The sequence below is a fragment of the Lutra lutra genome, chromosome 15, assembly GCF_902655055.1.
Source record: "Lutra lutra chromosome 15, mLutLut1.2, whole genome shotgun sequence".
Classification (NCBI taxonomy): domain Eukaryota; kingdom Metazoa; phylum Chordata; class Mammalia; order Carnivora; family Mustelidae; genus Lutra; species Lutra lutra.
Genome location: NC_062292.1, coordinates 35,620,591 through 35,631,242, shown reverse-complemented (window position 1 = coordinate 35,631,242; position 10,652 = coordinate 35,620,591). Strand labels below are relative to the sequence as shown.

At 45.9% G+C, this 10,652-nt stretch overlaps 1 long non-coding RNA gene across 1 annotated transcript; it reads left to right on the top strand.

The window, feature by feature from the left end:
* Window positions 1–103: 103 nt before the first annotated feature.
* Window positions 104–4,893, top strand: LOC125085911 (uncharacterized). Its single transcript, XR_007123037.1, has 3 exons — window positions 104–243; window positions 1,833–1,993; window positions 4,376–4,893. It is a non-coding gene; the product is annotated as an uncharacterized LOC125085911 (long non-coding RNA).
* Window positions 4,894–10,652: the final 5,759 nt, after the last annotated feature.

Genomic DNA, 10,652 nt, shown 5'->3' with positions numbered 1-10,652 from the left:
CCCCTTTGTGTCAGCCTGGCCGGTGGCGGGGGCCGGTGGCCGGGGCAGGTTTCCTGGGAGTTCCGTGTGTGTTCTTTTCCTTTTTGTTTTCCTTTATTTTCAGCTTTAAGCCGAGAACAGTGTTGCTGAAGGACTTTGCTGTGAGGAGCTGAGCTTACGAGTGTGAGCATATTGAATATTAGGTAAAACTCGGCACATGCCTGCTGCATTTCGTGACTGTCACACCAGAGACTGTGCCGCATGGTAAGGAAGCATAAAGACTGAGCAAGACACATAAATGTAGCAGTCATTCATTTCACCCGCCCAAAGCATCCTTGTCGATTTTCTTCTCACTCCCCCCCCCCCCCCCCCCCCGCGCCCCTTGCAGGATTTGTCTATTTGTGTTAATTTGGAGGGCTTTTACCTGTGACCGTCCCTAATTTCCCACATAGTTTGAGCCGGTCACCATCATCATAAAGACGAAGGACTCTCCCCACCCCTAGGAGGCTCTTTGTCGGGCAGCCCCTCTCCAGCTCTGGGTCTGTGGCTCTGCAGGCTTTATCTTGCTCTTTCTTCAGGAAAAGGACTTCCCTGACCCCACCCTCTACTACCTGACTGATCCTGGAGCTCCTTATTCCTCACTAGTTGTTCTAGAAGTTGGTAAACTGAGCTGGGCAGTCAGCCTAGTCGCAGATTGGTCTGGATGGGGGAGGTAGAGGCTGGAGGACAGAGGGCGAGGTAGAAGCAGATGATGGGACCAGGGAGGGGATAAGATAAGCCACGGTCTCAGAATGTGTTCTGAGGTCCCGAATGCAGTCACAGGGTTAGGAATACCCAGTCCGCTGTCTTCCATGATGTGGGCGCCACACAGCCAGAGCAGGGGGAAAGGAAGGTCAGACCAGCTCCCTCTGATGTCTCCTGATTTACTGGCCCGCAGACTCCCTAGCATCATGAAAGTAGACTAATCTTTACAGTCCTTCTCTGATCTACTTTTATTTGGTTTGTACAGAAGTCAGTCGAGGCCTAAAAACAAAATCCAAAGCTCTCTATTCTGATCGTGTTGGCTAATTTTCCTTTAAGTAGGAAACAATGCCTTTCATCACGCAGTAAAACCAAAGGCTTAAGATGCAAATTTGATAGAACACAATGGTATGGAATGAATCTGTTTCAAAGTGTAAATGGTGATTCAGATCTGATCACCGTTGTGATCTCAAAGGCCTGCAGCTAGAGACAGAAAAGGCTGAAAAATACATTTTAAAATCAGGCATTTGTCCTTGGGACTCCCCATAATAAAGAGGAGAGCTCCTCTCCCACTCCCCTTCTTAGCTGCCCCCCCCCAACTTTCTCAGCTCCAGGGGCTGGGGCTGCTTCACACCTAATGAGAGGTCCTGAACAAAATGTGGGGTTCTAATCCTTGTTAGATAGGAAAACCAATTTGGCTTACATGGCTCTTCCTTCACTCTTTGCCTTTTCTTCTGGTTATTTCAAATGTCGTTTGTCTGCCCTAACTGGCCCACAGGAGACAGAAAAGAACTTGTCACCTGAATTTCTCAACTAGCTTTGGTGCAGACCTTCTAAAAGCGTGGTCTACACAGAATCAAGGTTAGGGTCCGGAATGTGCAATTTCATAGGCAGTATCCAGGATTCTTATGCACACTAAGTTCAAGAAGCCCCAGTTTAGAAAGAAGACACGCTGGGCGCAAAGTGGAGAGCAGACTTCCGGAAGGAAAAATAGGAGTAAAGGGATGGGAAACCAGCACATCCTTGCCTCTGAGAAACCAGAGCTCTTCTTCTCTGGTCTGCACCACACCTGTGCCATTAGGGGATAAGTGGTTACCCTTCCTATTTTCCAGAGTCATTGAGACACACCACTTCAAGCACACACAAGCTTGGCCTCACCACTTACACACTCTGGTTCGGTCCGACCACTGGAGAGGAGTCCATCCTGGGGCCCCTGCCTCACGGTCTGTTTCCTGTTTCCTGTTTTCCCCTGTTTCCTCACGGTCAGATAGAGGTAAGTTCTCAAGTCTCCTCAAAGCTCTAGACTTTCTTGGCTGCCCGTTGGTGTCTCTGCCCCCTACTTCACCACTTAATCTGGTGCTAGAAGAGGATGGTGACTACACTGCTCATAGTGGAGGGTACCACAGAAAGATCCAGAGTGAGAGGCTCTGTCAGGCCCTTTACAGACCTCTAGGTCATGACCATTCTTACTGTGGCACGTTGCTCCATCTCAGCCTCAACACACACACATCATATCAAGCAATTTAAAATAGACTTGCATTCCATGTTAAATATAACTTCTCTGATGTAAAAAAAAAAAAGGAAATGATTTAAAAATTTTTTTGAGTTTTAAAGTGTATACTTCATTTGGTTCTTATAATTCAAACTTTATTACATTTATATAAAATTGTTAGAGTTGAATTGTGGCTTACAAGTTGGCTAAGTTTACCTTTTATGGATAATAAATACAACTTTTGTTCATTTTGATTTTTTTATTTCATATTATAGAATCGACACCCTTTTCCCATGTTGCAAACTTGTTTGGGATCTTTAAAAACTCTCAGGGTTTAGATCCCAGTTGAGCAAGGAAGGGAGCCTTGGTGGCAGAGGTGTTCAGATGCCACAGGGAGGTCACGAGGACTTGAAGTCAGAAGCGAGTCTGTTCCTTCCTCTTCCCGCCTCCCAGTCTCTCTCCAGTGCCTCCTCTTGGCAATACCTAACTGGAAACCCACAGGAAAGGGGGTCTGGGAAATATGGCGTGTGAATTCCAGGCCCCAGTGTCTAGTGGGACATTAGTTCCATGAAGCGGGAGCCTCTGGCTATGCCATAGACCAGCTCTAGGGACCACAGAGCCAGAAGTCTCAGGCCAAATTACGATGATCAGATCACAAAGGTTATTGAATCCGTTTAAAACATACAGCCAGAAAGAAGAGGAAAGAGTGGGGTAGGTTAGTCTGCGTGGGATAGGGAGCAAGCCAGGTGAAAGAATCCCAGTCTTCCGTTCTGCTCCAATGGTATGGTTGTGAGGACCAGAAGTTAGGTAAGTGATCAGTAGATGGAACATGGTTGGAGCCAACGTTGCCGCCACCACTTGCTCTGTTGGGCGGTGCAAGGGCAGGTAGGCCTGGTCCCAGGTCTACTCCTCACAGAGTTCGTCAGTGTTCTGTGCAGCTATCCCCTTTGTTAGCATTTCTGGGGCAGAGCCTACAGGGACCAGAATGGTGTCACCAACAGGCAGACAATTTAGGTAGATAATGACCTGGTTGTCAGCCCTGAGGTGGTATGCTTTCTACCCTATGGTGACTTAATCTTTCTATACCTTTCCACCCATAAGTAGTACTCTTGCTCATTCCATTGTTTTTACAAAATATCCCATTGATTTTATTTTTACATGTCTTTGCAGATTAAAAACTGGCTACCTACTTTTAGCTTATCTGAATTCTGCCAATGTCTCGCAAGACTTGTTTACGTATTATCTATAGTGAACACAGCTGATGAATTCTGCCCAACCTGTTTGCTTTTCTTGGCCTCTGTAGAAGAATTGAATATTTTCCCATAATGGAGCAAACACACACTCTCCCCAGCATTATAGAGAAGAGTCTGGAAGTGTGGGGTTGGAACTTAGAGACCAGGATGAGTAACTGGCACTGATCCAATGTCATATATTTTTCACACAGATAACCACTTTCCCATTCTGTTTACTGTGTAGCCTCCCCTTTCCCTCTGATCTGAAATGCCATCCTGTCATATGCCAACATTTTGTATAAATATGGGCCTGTTCCTGGACTCTGTCTGCTGTTCACCCTGTGTACCCCAGGGCCTTTGCTGCTGTCTCATCTACTGCAGCTTCTAAGTCCCGATATGGGTAGGACAAGGGAAGACCCTAATTTTCTTCAGAAAATTAGCCTGCCTCTTCTCTGCTCTTTACTCCTTCATATGTATTAGAATCTGTTTATCAGGTTCTTCCCCCAAAACAGCCTTTTGGATTTCGATCAGAACTTCTCTGTAAATTAATTTGGAGAGAACCAAATCTTTCCTTCCATGAACTTGGCATAGCCCTACGTTGTTTGGGTCTTCCTGAAAGTTCCTGATTTTCCCTGCAGTGGTTGTAATTCATCTTTTGTTAGATTTATTCCTAGATGATGGATGTCCTCTAATGCTATTGTAAATCATATCTTCTTTTTAATTATTTTTGTTGCTGGGGTATGAAACAATAATTCATTGTTTTATATGAATCTTCTATTGAGCTCCCTTGTGAAATTCTCCTATTATTCCTAAGTGTTTGTAGATTCCTTGGGTTTTCTATGTAAATGATCCTATCAGCTGCATATAGTGATAATTTTATTTCTTATTTCTAGTCCTTCTCCCTCTGAATGATTATTATTATTTTTTTAAGGTAATGTCCTGGCAAGAATGTCCACTGCGAGGATTAAAGATGTGGTGATCCTAAACATCTCTGCCTCATTCTCGATTTTAAAAGCTAATATTCTAGTGTTTTCCCAACTTAAGACTACATTTGCTTAATTTTTTATATGTGCTTTGTATCATGCTAAACACATTCCCTTCTATTCCTCATTTGCTGAAAGATTTCTTTCTTTAACAATGAACTTACTATGATTTTTAAAAATGTCGTACCTAGATCTATCGGAATGATACATATTTTCTCCTTTAATATGGTAGTACAGTAAGTTACATTTCTAGATTTTTCTAACATTAAACCAACTTTGCATTAAGCCCAGCTTTGTCATGGTTTATTAGCATTTTTATAAACTGTAGAATTTAATTTGCAAGTCCAATGTTCTATTTATGATTTTTGCTTCTGTATTCATAAGTGAAATGAGACTGTATTTTTTCCTCCATCACTATGTCATTGTTTGATGTTGGTATTGGTGTTATAAAGTCCTTATAAACTGAGTTGGAGAGTATTTCTTTTCTTTTTCTTTTTCTATCTGCAGGAAGAGTTTTTTATAAGATTGGGATGATTACTTCCTTAAAGATCTGTTAGAACTTGCCTATGAAGCCATTTGGGCCCAGTATTTAGTGTGAGACCATTTTAAAACACTGATTCCATTCTTTGTTAATGAGCTCTCAGTTTAAAAAAATGTTCTTCTTGAGCAAATGTTATTATTTTCCTAGGCAATTACGTATTTATCAAACTTTTCAAATTGTTATTGATAAAATTCCTTCTGTCTCATTAATCTGTTCTTTATCTGGAGTATGTCCCCTTTTTAATCCAGATCATTACTTGTTCGTGAGTAATTTGTGTCTTAACTTGTTACAAATTTTTAAGTTATACGAGTTTTTAAATTACTTGTGGTTGTCTATGTATGTATACAGGAATTACATGTTGGGATCACACCCCTCATTGCATTTGAGTGGGTGAGGCTGTTCCTTAGAAGGGAGTGAGCTTGGATTGACCACCCAATGCAGGCGCCCAAGAAAATCTGTTGGCATCTTTCACAGGCCCCTTGGGATATCATTAAAGGCAAAAATGTAATGATGATTAGAAAAGAGTCATAAAATGTAATGTCTCATTTCCCCCTCCCCTCCAAGCACTGGCCTCAGGCCACCATCTCGGTTTGGCTGCTAAGGGACAAGCTCCTGAGTCCAAGAGAAAGGCTGTGGCATTCTGGCTAGACTTTTTCCACAACCCACAGCTTCTCTGGGCATTGCTGCACCTGGTAAGAGCTGGCAATGTGTAAGTGAGAAGAAAGCATGTCACAGTGTGATGCTGTTTTGGTGTGTGAAGTGGTAGCATGCATCCAGTACATAAACAAGGGTTGTGTCTGATGGTGAAGCTATGGGTAAATTTCACTTTCTTCTCCACTCCTGTAGGGAGCCTGTGCATTTGGTATTTGCGAGAGCTGTGCATTAATTTTACAAACAAAAATAATATGCAAAGCTATTTTCGTTTTAAGAAGGTGAGAAGTGTGGCGATTATTCATGATTATAGTTCTTTTCTTTAGCTTTGTCTGGACGTGGGCTGTCCCTCTGGGAGCGGCCTCGTGATTCTGAACACAGCTTGGCTAAAGGGTGAATGTGTCTGTGATGAAACCAACTTGGATAAACATCCTTTAAGTCCCGGGAAGCAGCGCTCAGAGAATGGGTCAGACCTCCACCGTTTGTGACTGGTAGTGTGGCTGTACTTCCGGTGTTGTCTCTGCTGCTTTCCCTTGTGTCTGTTCTAGGTCTTCAGTAAATCTTCCTGGCTGTGCAGGCCTATCTCGACATTGCTTTCGAATGCTAGTGGATAGCGTGGATGTTTCCATTAAAGCCAGGGTATCAAAGTGGGTGCAGGCTGCCCTGTGGGGTCAGCATGTAATTGATTGAAGAAAATTCCAAGATGAAAGAATTATGGATAAACAAGAGACGCCATTTAGCAAACTACCTTCCTCACTTGGAAATTCTGTCTGGTGCTACCTGAAGGTTGGTGTAGGGTAGGGATTTCCCTCATGAAGGGGTCCTGGAACCCTCTTCAAGGGGCTTGAAGGGGCTTCTTGCACTCAATATTGCATCTAGTTCATAGGCCAATAGGCTTTAAAATCCGGGGACCCATCAGTCTTCGTCTCTGCAAACCCAAGTGGAGAGTGTTAATAACATACATCTTATGGAAGCCAAAGCAAAGAGGGTGGCTATTTTTAACTCGGGGCAGGAAAATGTGGCTGGAAAGGAAACATCTGTCCCAAGCTATTGACTCGTATGCTTCGTGTAGAGGTCTTTTCTGTCTTGAAACCATCAAAAATAAAATAAGGTGGTTGGTCCAGGCCTGGCTCTGGAAGAAAAAGGCAAATCTTTCCTCAATTCTCATTTCTCCGGCTTCTTATCATCTGCGTTGGTTCTGTGGGCCCAGAAGAGACCACCTTAGAGGCAGAGGGTGGGGAAAATAGCTCAAGAATGGCCTGATTCCTGTGAATTTGTGATTCCTGTGAATTCCTTCATCCAAGATGGCCTCACCCTTTAGGGTTCAAAATTTACAGACTCCCTAGTTGCTGGGGGGGGGGGGGGAGGTCACCAGAGGTCTCATGCTGGGAGAAGACCTCTGAGTGTCAGAATACTTCCCTTGGCTGTTCTGCTGCTGCTTTCCAAGCAGAGGAGTTGTTCTTTCTTCTAGGGGCAGCAAGAAAATTCTCTTTCCTCCAAGACAGGCCAGTCTTCTACGTGTCTGGCTGGGGAAAGGGGGCAAATGTGGATCTGCAAAGGTTCAGAGACCTCTTTTTGTCTCCGTAGAAGCATTTTTCGTCATTTGAGAACATATAGAGTGAGGCTGAATTTACTCACCAGAGGCTCAGGATGGATTACCTGATGGAGGAGGCAGGGATGAAGTAAACATTACTCAGGCTGTGCACTGCACAATTCAGCAGCACCAATCACACACATGTGTGGGATGTGAGTAGCTCTCCCTGGAGTGACTAGAGATAGAGAAGAGGAAGAGGAGCAAGGCAGAGAATACAGCTAGTGAGGAGCTCTGAGCCTTTGTCTTGGAAAACCGACCAGTGTAGTTCTGTGTTCTTTCTCTCATCTCTCTCTCTCTCTCTCTCTCTCTCTCTCTCTGTCTCTGTCTCTCTCACTCTCCCTCTCTTCTTTCTGTTTTCAGCCAAAGATTGAACCAGGAAAGAAACAATTTTTGTTTTCCAGATTGAATGGAGAGTTGGCAGGAGAAATGACTGGGAAGAACAAGAATAATAGATCTGCACAGATCTGCTCATTCCCTCTCCTGGTGCACTCCCAGCAGAGCACTGTCAGAGCAGCAGGGCTCGGAGGGTGTGAAACAGGGCTGCCAAATTGCATGAGTCTCTAAAAAGATCCATATGTCTGGGTTGCACCAAACTTCTGAGATCAGGGAGGGGGTTGATAACATCATCTACTGGATGGGAGTTCAGTTCTCTTCCTTTGGGGAAGATTGCACGTCAGCCCAACTAGATGCTGCTAGACTTGTAATGATCCAGGTTTGGAAACTCGGGGTGCAAGGAAGAGGGGCAGGAAGTAGATTGAATGGGAAAGATGAAGTCTCTAAGCCAGAGTCTATGAACCATTCAGTAGGAAAGGAGTTTGGAAACCCCAGGACATTGAGTTTCCTTTAACATTTTTTCCATGCCAGGGGAGAATTTTGGGGGAGCCACTGTGCAGATGGATTCCAGGCCATTTGCCTACTTCGTGGGAAGTCTAGACTCAATCCTCTAATCCACCCTCCAGAGCCAAAGAAGAGTCACTGTCTTTGCCTCACTTCCTTAACCCCCAAACTCTAGCTTCCTCTGGGATGGAGGGTAGCAGATGGTACACAGCTGTGGGACACATCTGGTTTTGCAGGGATCAGAGGAAGGCACAAAGGCCAGTTGAAATCCCAAGGGCTACCCTAGAGGCATGTCTCCAAAGCTGGGGTGGTGCCCCTGACACTCTACCCAGATCCCATCTTGGACGGGCTTCATGTTTTCCCTTAGTTCTCCACGCCTTCCCTCCACTCCAGCTTCAACTGGATTTGACGAGCATTTTGTGAGAGTGGCCAGGCAGCTGCTTTCCAGATGTGTGTTTTCTCCAGAGATGGTCACATCCAAACTGAGGAACTTTGGGAGGACTGGCTGGGGACAGCAGAGACAGTGTCTCCGAGGATGTATTGACCTAGGGGAGCAAGCACGGTGACCATCCGAAGACCTCATAGTCAAGCCAGAGGATGAGGATTGAAGAGGGAGTGGGAAGGTCCTGGAGTGTTCTCAGCTCTTGTCTCCAAAGATCTGTGTCCAAACATTTGAGTTTATTGAATTTGCCTAATAATCTGACTCATCATGTGTGTGTGTGGTGTGTGTGTGGTGTGTGTGTGTGTGTGTGTGTGTGTGCGTGTGTTTGCTTACAAACAGCATAATCTTGAGGAAAGAGTATCACTTCTCTGTATCTCCTGCATTTCTCACTTGAAATTCCGGCGGCCTCTAATCTGGTCTCCCTCTGACCATTCTTGAGTTTTTCCCTGTTCATTCTTCACACAGCAGGCAGAAATAAAATTTTAAAATTAAAACTAGGACATTTCATTCCCCTGCTGAAAACCTTTCAATGACTTCCCTTTGCTCTAAAATAAAGTCCAAACTGCTCACCGTGGCCAATCAGATCTGAAGGGGCTGGGCTTCACCTTGCCTGTCAGCCTCCGCTCTGAGGCTGGCCTTTTCGTCCACTCTCCCCCTCACCAGCTGTGTCAGCCTCCTAAATCCTGCCAAGGTCTCTTCCAACTCCAGATCTCCACCCGAGCTGTCCCTTTGCCTGACTGCTCTTCTTCGGTCCTTGCTTTCTGTCAGCTGGCTCCTCATCTTGGGGTCTTCCCTGACCGCCTGATTGAAACGAAGCTTCTCTCTGACAGCACCGTCCTTTAAAAACCTCATTCACAGCACCTGTGACATTTGATAGTCATACACTTATTTGTTGGTCAGTTGTCATCCCCATTTGGCTGTAAGCAGCATGAGGGCAGACCCGTGTGTATTTTGTGTCCTGGAGCCATGCAGGCCAGTAAGGAGACCCCCCCTGAATATTTCCCAAATGAATGAATGAACTGTGGCTTTATTATTTTTTTTTTTTTTGTCAATATTCTCTGCTTTATCGGTTTGCAGATACGTTTTCACCTCACACATCAGTAAATGATGTTTTCATGTTAGGGGCCAACATAAGATTATCATATGCTAGTGTCGTCATTTCATAAAAATAAGGTCATTTTTTTTTTTTTACAACTTCAAGTTGAGAAGAGCATAAACTCAAAAGGAAACCCTTTCTACAGAAGTACGATTGGTGATCTTATCCTATTTTTCATCATTTTCCTGAGGACTTATGAGGATATTGTCACAGATGGCCCATGCCTTCTGCCTTGCACTTAGAAACCTTAGCCCAACCCTGCGGTTCCCATAACCTAGGACCCTGCCCGGCACTGGTTAGAGTTCTGGGTCAGACCCAGAGTGTCCAGGGGGCTCGGACAAATCACTTCCCCGCTCAGGAGCTCAGCCTTGGCATCTGTGGAATGAGAGGGTTCCATGAAGGAAGTGAGCTGGCGGCCAACTGTGCCTACACCCTGACCCAGAAGAGGGAGCCTGAGCCATGCTTGCTGCTGAGGGGACACCGGGGGTGGCCCGAGCCTGAGCCCTAGTCGCTGCTGGGTTGAGGGAGTGTGGTAGTCATTTCCTCGTGTGAGGAGCAGCCAAAGGAGGTGGGGGAGCAGCCAAAGTGGGTGGCCAGTTCCTGTCTCTGACCCTTGGGGCAGCGCCTGCCGCTCCTGCCAGGCTCCCACACCTTGGCTAAGAATAGCTCAGCTCCTTCCTGAGGGCCGGCAGTCACCCGGAGCCCAGAGGAAGGCGTGCGGGACTATCTAACCTCAGGCTGGCCTGTCCCTTCCGGCGATTCTCTCCTCCGCTGGGGGGATCAAAGGGCCGCGGGGCATCTGACGCGACCCCCTAATAATAGCACCGTGGTGTGTAGACAAGGGTGGCATTCAGGCCCCTGCTGAAGGATGGTGGGAAGCTGGAAGCCTTGAGACTGAAAACTGAGGATTCGGGGGCCCGGGGTCAGGAGGATGTGGGCTGGGGGAAGAGAAGTTCCTCAGGGGTCTTTGAGGGAAGCAAGGTCCTGGGGGACAGGAAGCTCCTGCTTCTGACTGAGCAGGACCGAGGTGGGGACCAGGCACCTCCTTAACTGACTGAGGCAGG